We start from the raw sequence: 10,591 nt of genomic DNA on the forward strand, positions 1-10,591 counted from the left end.
TATAAATAACAAATGCATATATACTATTACATATGCATTAGGACTGAATTAATAGAATATTTACTTGTTTCATACATCTAAAGAGTCACTATTATAACTTATATTCTCACAATTATGGTAAGAAAGAAAACGAAAAGCAAAAATATCTAGCTAGAAATACCATTCTACCTCATGATGATTTCATTTTTCTTTTGCATAAGCCTGTGTCTTTCAAATAATCCACAAGCAAATAGCTCCATTCTGTAGATGAGAAATTATAAAAGACCATGTAATCAGCTGACAAAGAAACTGAAAACAAGCCCAGAGGAAATGCATGGCTGTTCTTACAAAGTCACAATGTACTGTTCTGTTTGCCTCCCACTCTCAAAGTGTATATTCCTGACATTTCTTGTCTTATAATTGGACTTTATGAATGAGAGCTGTAGGATGCTGTCTGGTGAATGATCTGAAAAGGATCTGCTGAAACACAGTGGAGGTGCTGCAAAAACTAAATGCTAGGTTTTGTATGGAAACTTAAATAAGAGGCATAAATTAGAAATTCAGAACCCCAAATTTTATTCTTTATAAAATAAGGGCTATTTTCTTGGTCATGAATGGAGACTTTGAGTAGGTTTAGGTGATATATAATGTGGAAACCAAACATATAAGCTGGGATTTCAGAATAGTTTGGGGGTCCCATGGCTTCCCAGAGCTTACAAGTGTACTGGTAAGAAAAGAGTTCAGTAATTTTTATCTTCTTCAATTTAGCTTCTTTATCCCAACTGCTGAGCAACCATTAATAACCATACTTATTAACATTTTCATAGCATGTTGTCCTAACTGCATTCAGTTTCATTATCTCATGTGGTCTAGCTGATGAATAGCACCAGTTAGTCAAGAATTAATTCACTGGGTGTCTGGAAATAATCAGTCACAGTTAGTAAACAAACTTTTCCTGTGTGCCTACTATGTGCCACATGAGAACCAACAGCCACATGGTTTTCTTGATATTCACATAGGGCCACGACAAGGATTCTCTTTTGTTGGCAAAAATACTGGGGAAAGAAAAAAAAAAAGAAGGAAGAAAGAAAAAAGCATTTCAGAAGCAGGGCAGGCAAGAATCAAAAAGTAGGCTTGAAAAAATTCTCCAAGGAAACAGGCCATTATGTTAATGGTCTCTGTATGTCTCTGGGTGGTAGCATTGTGGGTTTTTGATCTTCATTATGCTTTTTTTATACTTTCTAACTTTTTTTCTATAATAGGCATATATAACATAAGCAGAAAATAATAAAGTAAAAATCTTAAAAGAGAAAAAGGGTCTCCAAAAGACTATACAAAATAATGAAGAGATTCAAATGTAAATAAGTCCATTGATTGGCATAGTTGACTGCCAATCATATTGATGGACAGCCTGACTCCAGCTACTTACTTAATTTTTTTTTTTTTTTTTTAATCAAGCATTGGGCCTCAGCCTTTGGTAAGAAAGAAACATACCATTCACCTTATGAAGGCATTAACTCTTCCTGGACTCTGGAACTTTGCCTCTACTGAAAGAAGAATTCATGCAATGCCCTACCCATAATAACTTAAAAGCCCTAAAATAACCTGAATGTTTAATCTGTCTTTTTCAAAGAGAAGCATGGGATCCTGGGGAGAATATTAACTGTATTTTGGGTTGCTATATGGCATTTTCAGGTTAAAAAATAACTACCATATCAACAACAACAAAATGTGGAAAATTCACCCATTGCCTTTTGTTTTTACATTTCTGTGATACTTTCTGCTATTAGGAATTACTATGCCCAGCTAAATTCTGGGTAGTCAGAAAAACCAGAGGGAGCCCCCAGTGTATGAAAGGGTCATTCATCAAGGGCTGAACACGAAGGCCCTTGGTCCACAGTGAGTTATCCTGTGCACATACCCTCCAAGTACAGATGGCTCCTCAGGGCAGGAATTAGAGATGAAGAGAGAAATGACTCTCAAATGGAATACAGTACATTAATTCACTTAGAAGGCACCAGGGTGTGTCTGCTTTACTGACTTTTCTGAAAGCACAGAATTTGGCCCTATTTCCAGTTATAGTAAATATGTTTACTCCTTTAAATGTGCCTCTGCATTTCCCCAAATGAGGGCCATGGCTTATCACCAAATTCTAAATGAGCTGCTTGCTGGTTTGAAAACACTTGAGGCCATTTGGGTCTCAGAGACACTGGAGGCCCAGATGTCACCTTTGTATTCACCCTCCCTCAGAAGCTCCCAAGAGCAGGCAAGGCCTTTCACTCAGGAGTCTGGCCGTTGGCTGAGGCCTCCCTGAAGAGACAAGAAAGAGGGGGAAACTGCTGGGTGAGGTTAGCCTTTCCTAACTTTTATTAATAGAGAACATGTGGGTTTAGGCGAAGGCAGGGACTGGGATTGCTGAGTAAACAGGATGGGATGAGAAAGAGAATGATGCTTTTATATTCTTGTCTATTATAGGTCCAGGGAGGATCTGAAATGGAGATGAAAGGCAGATATTTAAAGGAAGTAGCTTCCAAAGCTAAATATGCAGACCACTGTTGTCTCCTTTCCCATTTCCCATGGAAGGGAGCTTGTGTGGTCAACTGGCGTTGCTAACCAAACTGCTCACCAGATTTCACTAAGGTTTTCCTGATCTCTGGCTCTGTTACACCTCTCTCATCTGAGAATTCTTGTTTAGACCTTTAATTTAGTTATTCATTCCACGAATATTAATCGAGAGCTATTTGTCAGGCACTGCTTTGGGCACTGTGAATCATGCAACAGTGAACATGGACGGTCTAGAGAGAAAGGTGAGTAATAAAGAATTACAATAGGCAGGTACAGAGTGTGACATCAAGTAGACGCAGCTGCCAGGGGAGTGTGCAGAGGGAGTGGAGTAAAAAAATCCCAATTTTGTCAGGCGAAGGGTGGTCAGGGAGGGCTCCCCTGAAAAGGAGTCCATGACACCTCAACTGAGCTTGGAGTTAACAAGCTGGAGAAGGGAGGGTGGGTTTAAAGCTTGACATGAAAAGAGCTTTGCAAAATGAGGGTAATAGCCTCATAACTTAGAAAATTCATGTTCCTCTCAGGGATCAGAGGGAAGATGGCGGTATCCCCAGGACTTTAGGGAAGGATGCTGTAGAAGGATGCTATACACAAAAAGTCTTCTGGTGTTTCAGAAAATACCCAGATGAGATCCCACACCCAGAGGAGGAATGAAAAAGACTGATGTTTGCATCTGAAACTTTCTTCCACATGCTGACCTATTTTTGTCTTAAGCCCATAAATGCCTTTTTATGAAAAGAGAATTAAAGACTATGAGGCAGGTAGATATGTAAGGGATCAGAAAATGCAGATATTTTTACAAATATACGTATTTAAAGTATCTTAAGTATGTTTGCCAGTTATCAATAGTTTTAGAAGCAGCATTGCTAAGATACATCACATTTTAAATTTTTGTTGACATCTGAATATCAGGAAATTTCATCACACATATGTCATAAATACTGAGTATTTGGAAGATTGCTATACAAAAGTGAATCTTCTGCAAAATAAAACAAATACCTGTGAACATATCTATGATAAAATTTTAACCACAAAAAACATAAGCTAATGTTGGAGAACTGAACCGTTACAGATTTTTTTCATTTATCAATTTTATTTCAGACAATTTAAAAGAAATGAGAACTTTGTCAGTATAAAAAATACTTTATTTCATGCCATTATTTCTTTTCAATCTGCTAGCTAAAAACATGTCCATATCAGGCTTTTGTTTCTTGATCCTTATTATAGTCTCCATAAAAATCATTAAAAATATACTGTCTCAAAAAGAGAAGCTGATTCCTCTCCTGTCCAAATTGTTAGTTTTCTGATTGACTTTGAAAACCAAAACTTTACTCTCTTTGAGGGAAAATAATCTATTTTTCTAGAGAGTTTCAATCTGTCAGTCACTCTGATAGACGCATAGCTCCTACTGTATTATTTTTTGCTTCAGCTAACATATGTTAAAAGAAAATCATTTTTAAAGCTGAAGACAACTATTCAACATTCTGATTAGCTCCAAAAGTTCTTCAGTCAACCAGTGACTGCCAAGTTTCCCCAACGTAAGACCTTCTCTTGACTCATTTTCAAGTATCAAACAAGTATGTGATCTGCCCCAGAAACTAAGAGCTGCATTCTAACATTATTTCGAAGCAGAGAAAAGCTGCTAAGTTTGTAACTCGTACATTTTCAGTTTTAAATCTTACAGAAAGATACTTTGGCTCCAAGACATGAAATGATTAAAAGAGAAAAAAAAAAAGTTCAGGAAGGCTTCACTCTTCATCATTTTTAGTCAATGATCCATTTGTCTGTTGGCCAAAAAGTATTGTTACAATGAATATTATGCAGGCAGAGGCTACAGTTTTCACTCATTTTTCTTCTTGGAGACTAGAGAATTCAGTGCTTTAGTAAAAGGTATAGATTGAATTTAGACAGTTGGGGCTATTTTTCAGCAATTCTTTTTCACAGAAATACTTCTATGAAAAACCGTTTCAGTTTATGCTGAAACAAGTTATTCTGCACCCTAACTGAGTTTTATACAAGTCAGTCATCCAAAAGAACCCGGCTGGACATCTGGAAATACAGCCATCGTCACTAAGTTGCTATCCTGAAGGAAGAAACCTGATTAAAATGTTAAATAAGTCAGTGGAATAAAATGAGGGAGCTAGCTTACTTGCTTCCTTTTTCTTCCTTCCTGCCCTTCTCTACTTCTTTCCCTCTCTCTTGCTCTACCTCTCTCTCCCTTTTTCTTTTTGTATCCAGATATCTTTAACTCAAGGCTTGTTTGTTGTATGTTCTTAAACTACACTTCTGTCAGCCAGAATAGTTACAGCATGACAATTATTTAAATTGTCAGGATCCTCAGGTAAAAATGCTTCAGGTGCCAAAAAGCAGCAAATGTCCTCAGCATGCACAGACAGACATTGTTTCTCCCTAGGGTTTCCAACTGGGCTTTCCTTTGCATCAGAGGGACAAACCCATGGGGACTTCAAACTGGAGCTTCTTTTCTGCAGTCTGGAAACTGACATTTGAACGACGGCATTGCCATCGACTTGCAAGTCACTGGGGATGAGTCAGTGCTGCCAGGAGACTGCGGAAAAGGCAGATGCCAGACCTCTGGTCAAAATTAGCAGCTCCGCAGAGACACCTGAAGTTTGTTTAAACTACTCAGATGCCTAGGTTCAATATAATGGGTCTGGGATGTGACCTAGGCCTTGGTATTTTTAAAAGCACAAAAGCGTGAGGAGCAATGTTTTAAAGTATACGAAGTTCATATTTAGAACTTAGATAGATTAAGGTAGAAGGTAAATTAATTCTCACCTCATGTGAGCTGAAAATTAATCAAAAAGAAACAGGAAATAGCTCTTACTATCTCCATTCTTCATAATTATTCTGTTGTCATTTAACATAATCAACTAGCCATCTATAAATCCATTAAGATTTTTTTGCCTTTTTTTTTTTTTATTAGTTTCAGGCATACAGAACAACAGAGTGATCAGGAATTTACATACCTCACAGAGTGATGACCCCAACAAGTCCACAACTCACCCGACACTGTACATAGTTATTAGAACATTACTGACTATATTCTCCATGCTGCACTACACATCTCTGGGGCTATTTTTTTTTTACATTATAGTTGACATTCAATATTATTTTGGACTAGTTTCAGGTGTACCATGTAGTGCTTAGGTATGTATATAAAATTTGTGAAGTGATCCCCCAATAAGTGTCCTACCCATCTGACACTATACATAGCTTTTACAATATTATTGACTATATTCCCCACACTGTACTTTACATCTCTGTGACTCTCCTGTAACCATCAATTTGTACTTCGTAATCCTTCCCCTTTCTCATCCAACCTCCTAACCCCCTCCCGTCTAGCAACAATCAGCTTGTTCTCTGTATCTACGGGTCGATTTCTGTTCTGTTTGTTCATTTCTTTTTTTCTTTAGATTCATATGGTATTTGTCTTTCTCTGTCTGACTTATTTCACATAGCATAATATTCTCTAGTTCTATCCTTGTTGTTGCAAATGGTAAGATTTCATTCTTTTTTTATGGCCGAGTAATATTCTATTGTATATATGTACTAAAATTTATTTTTCCAGTCGTCTATTGATGGGCATTTTGGTTGTTTCCATATCTTGGCTATTGTAAATAGAGCTGCTGGTGAACATAGGGCTGCATATATCTTTCGAATTCCATTAAGATTTTTTGATCAAGTTACTTTGCCCCTCGTGAGAAGTATGTCAGAAACTTTACATCTGAGCAACTGCAAATAGCTGTCAGTACAAACACCATGTTGTTTCTTTGCTCCTCAAGCCCCTCTGCTAGAGAGGGGTAGAAAACTCAGTAGTCAGGTACGATACTAGTGAGCTGTCCCATTCAGAGGGGGCAGGCCTCACCCAGGGCCAGCAATTGTGGTCAGGAAGGAAGGAAGGCCCCGGGTCTCTAGATCTTCTGATTTTTCAAAAGAAGCCAGAAATCTTCATATTTATGTGAAATCTCCCAGTTTCTAAATGTTGGCAAGTAATTCAATTGTGAATAATCAAAATGCATCTGCTGACCAAAAAAGCAAGCTGCCAGTGTGCAACCTCTGGCCTGGAAGCCTCTTCTTGATCTCAACTTCATGGCGCGAAATGCTACTCAGCTTTCAATGCTCACTGCTAGAAGCCATCCCTTCTCGGCCTCCTAGTGCTCCAACTCTGGACACTGAAGCACATCTCCAAAGCTTATCTCCCTATAGTTGAGATTGTGTGTGTCTGTCCTCCCGCATAACTGCCCACTCCCTGAGGGCTGGGATGATGCCTTAGTCCTTTTACTTTAGGAATGTATGTTAATCCCAAACTGGATTGTGACTCAGCTAACAGATGCTTATTAAGTGCTTGCTATGTGTATATACAAGAATTCAACAAATTCAAATTACAGCCCCTCAGAAATACAATATCATGGTTTATGAAATGACTCAGCTGTGAATAGTCACTGTGATGTAAACCCTCGTGCTGACCAAACAAAAATTATGACATAATTCAATGGGGTGAAGAGGGGGATGAGAAGAGTGGTATGTATAGTAGAGAATAGTGGGGCGGGAGAAAGAGAGCTAAACCTCCTCTTCTATAGTGAAAAGTTATCAGCACCCACAACTGAAAAATCAAGAATTTCTCAATATAGGCATGCTATATAGAAACATGGAGGTAAATATAAAGCTGATACATGAAAGTAATTGCCTCTAGGGAGAGGGAGGTAATGCATGGGGAGGTAGAGAACTATTGCTTTTCCTTGTAAACCTGTTGGAACCATTGTATCCTTTAAACTATGGGTGTATATAACTTTGATACAAGAACAGAAACAAAAAACTTAAAATTAAAAAAAAAAAGGTGGAATTGGCTTTTAAAGCTATACATATTTGGGTTGGAATCTCACTTTAGCACTAACTTAGATCTGACCAGGCTAAAATTAAGTTCCTTAACTTCTCTGAGCCTATTTGCTTCCATTTGTAAAATGAAGACAATGGCAGTTAGGAGGATTAAATAAGGTTTAATATGCAAGACCTTTTGCCCTTATTGGACAATTCATGTCAGTTCCCACGTCAAACGGCCAAGGTTCCCACCCTTTCTCTTGGCCATTGTAGGAGACTAGCAGTCAGAGTTTTCTGACCTTAGAGCAGAGTTCTAACTACACCAATGCCCAGACATCTGACGAGGGAGACTTTAGATCAATGTTTCACAGTCTTGAACAAGGCACAGACCGTTTCAAAATAGAAACAAAATAAAACACGAAATTCTTAGGGATCCATTGTTGACTCAGACTATTTCTATTATCATGTTTTTAAATATTATAATATTATTTCCATATGTATTAACTCCTTATATACGTAGAACTTAAGCAATAATAAAGTAAAAAGAAATTTAAATGAAAACCAAATAAAAAAATCTGTAGAATTCGAACAAATGCCAGTTTAATGTGACAGCTGGTGACATTTTGCTGCAACTGAATCATGGCTCTGGAAGAGCACATGCTGTAGCAGGTTCTCATGGGTGTCTATGCCCAGGCCACTGGGTGCTAGTTGATGACCCAATTTCTCACTTCTTTTCTGTGAGTCCTCCTTCCACAGCTGGCTGCAGAACTCCTCAGCCTTTGCATGGCGCGAGCACATCTCTTATGTATCAGGTCTACTCATGATATTTTCTTGTTAACCAGGTAATTAAAGTGACACAATTTGGCACCAACTCAATCATACACCGAAACTCAGGCTCAAAAACTGAGAAAAACCCTAAATTAAAAATCACTATGGAAAACTAGAAAAATCTCTGAATGGAACTCCTTGGTGGTTAATTAAGGCCTTTTGGGACGCCTTCACCCAAAGTCAAGAGTAAGGCCTTTCTAGTCAGCAGGCACCATCCGCCCTCTTCCCATCTCTCCCTATCCCCTCCACAGTGTCCAGTTAAAACTGCTGGTTTCATTACACTTTTACCCCATTGCATGGGGCATCTATGAAGCTCTAAAAAAGATTTCCTTCTTTCTACACCCAATTGTTCCTCGTTCTATTGTACTGGTTGTGATGGGTGCTTGGTTTACTTTCTTTCTTCTTTTAAATTTGCTTTTTTTTTTTTTCCAAAATACATATTACAATATTGATCTCATACATAGTGCAAAAACCAAAGACATGTTGTCTGACTCATCAAAGGACATAACTTCACCTTACAATGAAAAATATTTGCTGATTTTTTTATGCTAAAATATCTATGTAATTTGATGGAATTCAATAATATGTTTCTAATGCATAAAAGACAAACTCAGATTGAGAAGACCCAAGATGGCAGAGTAGATAAACATGGTGCCTGCTTCCTTCCATGAACAAATTAAAATTACAACTAAATTATAGAAGAATCAACCTGGAGAACCATCTGAAGTCTGGCTGAACAGATGTTTTATAACATGTTTCCCTGAACATAAGACCTAGCTGTACAATCATCTCTAATGCATCTTTTAGGGCAAAAATTAATATAAGACCTGGCCTTATTTTACTATAATATAAGATCGGGTATATAATATAATATAATAGTGGGTCTTACATTAATTTTTGCTCCAAAAGATGCATTAGAGCTGATGGTCCAGCTAGGTCTTATTTTTGGGGTAACCATATAAAGAAGCCACATCAAGACTGGTAGGAGGGGCAGAGACGCAAAACAGGCTGGTCCCAAACCTCCGTGTGGCAGATGAAAATTGGGAGGATGACTTGACCGTGTAGGTTCCCCCCACCCCTGCCGCGTCCCCCACCAGGAGCAAAATCTCCCCGGCCCAGAGTATTGGAGCCATGAAGAGGAGTCCCCACAACAACCAGCTGTGGAAAACAGTAGGGATTCCAACCATGTGGTTGGGACAGAAGGCTGTGGGAAACCCAGAGGTCCTCTTAAAGAGCACATGCACAGACTCATACGCTCGCAGGCACTCACCTTGGACTCCGGTGGAGGGACAGTGACTCGGGGGCTGTCAGAGGTATACGGCAAGCAGACTGAGGTGTGTGGCTTCAAGGCCAGGGCTGGAGGACAGTCCCATTTTCCCTGTGAGGGGTCCTGCTGCAATGCAGCCAGTAGGCAGCAGCCATCTTTAATGTTTTGAGCCCTCCCCCTATGCTTACAGCCAAATCTGAATGTAATTGGTCTGATGAGCTCTGGCACTCTGCCCTGCTGACTCACTGGGATCCTGCTGCACCCAATTCCCCCAACACCAAAGGCACTTTCATAGTGAGCAGCCAGCCCCAAACACATTGCATTCTTTCTTGGAAAACTATCTGAGTCACAGCCCCAGGCAGGAGGTGATTGGCCTCCGTGTGCTCTGAGACTATTGCTGAGTAGCTCCAGACTCAGCACTGGCACCAAACCAGAGTCTACATTAACCTGGTGACCACAGCGCTTCCTACTATAGTGACTCCATTAGACCCTGACTCATCCAATTTGCATAACACATGAGGCTTTATCAGTGACTGAACTTTAAGGATGCTGGCAGATAGCAGCAGGACTCAGGGTGTCCTGGCATTTTGCAGAGGTACCACAAGGCAGATGTCCTGGTACTGAAGGCAGATGTCCTCAGTTCACAGCATGGCCTCTCTCACATGCCTCCACGTGTAGCACAGGCAGTGGAAAACTGTGGATCACTTTGTAGCTCCTACCACGTAGTCCCCAGCTGGTCACAGGTGATGGGTGACCTGGGGCTGCTCCAGAACCTCTCCTAAAAGGCCCCAAAACCAAAATACCTGAAGGTTGGCTTCAGACCACAACAGAGCACCACCTAAGTAGACCCTCAAGTGGCACACACAAAGGGTGGTCTCAGCAGGGATCCAGAGCCTGCTGGGGTGAATCCCACTCAATGGGGTAAGCCCCCCACACAGCAGCCTGTAAACTGTGGACATGGCCAAACCCCACAGCCAGTCAGCTTGGGGGTCAATAGCACCCACTGACATGACAATAATAATCAAGGCTCAACTATGACAGGAGGGTACACACAACATAGACAAGGGACATAACATAGACAAGGGACATGCCTGGAGCACCTGCAGCAGGTGACCA

The sequence above is a fragment of the Rhinolophus ferrumequinum genome, chromosome 2, assembly GCF_004115265.2.
Source record: "Rhinolophus ferrumequinum isolate MPI-CBG mRhiFer1 chromosome 2, mRhiFer1_v1.p, whole genome shotgun sequence".
In the NCBI taxonomy this organism is placed as follows: domain Eukaryota; kingdom Metazoa; phylum Chordata; class Mammalia; order Chiroptera; family Rhinolophidae; genus Rhinolophus; species Rhinolophus ferrumequinum.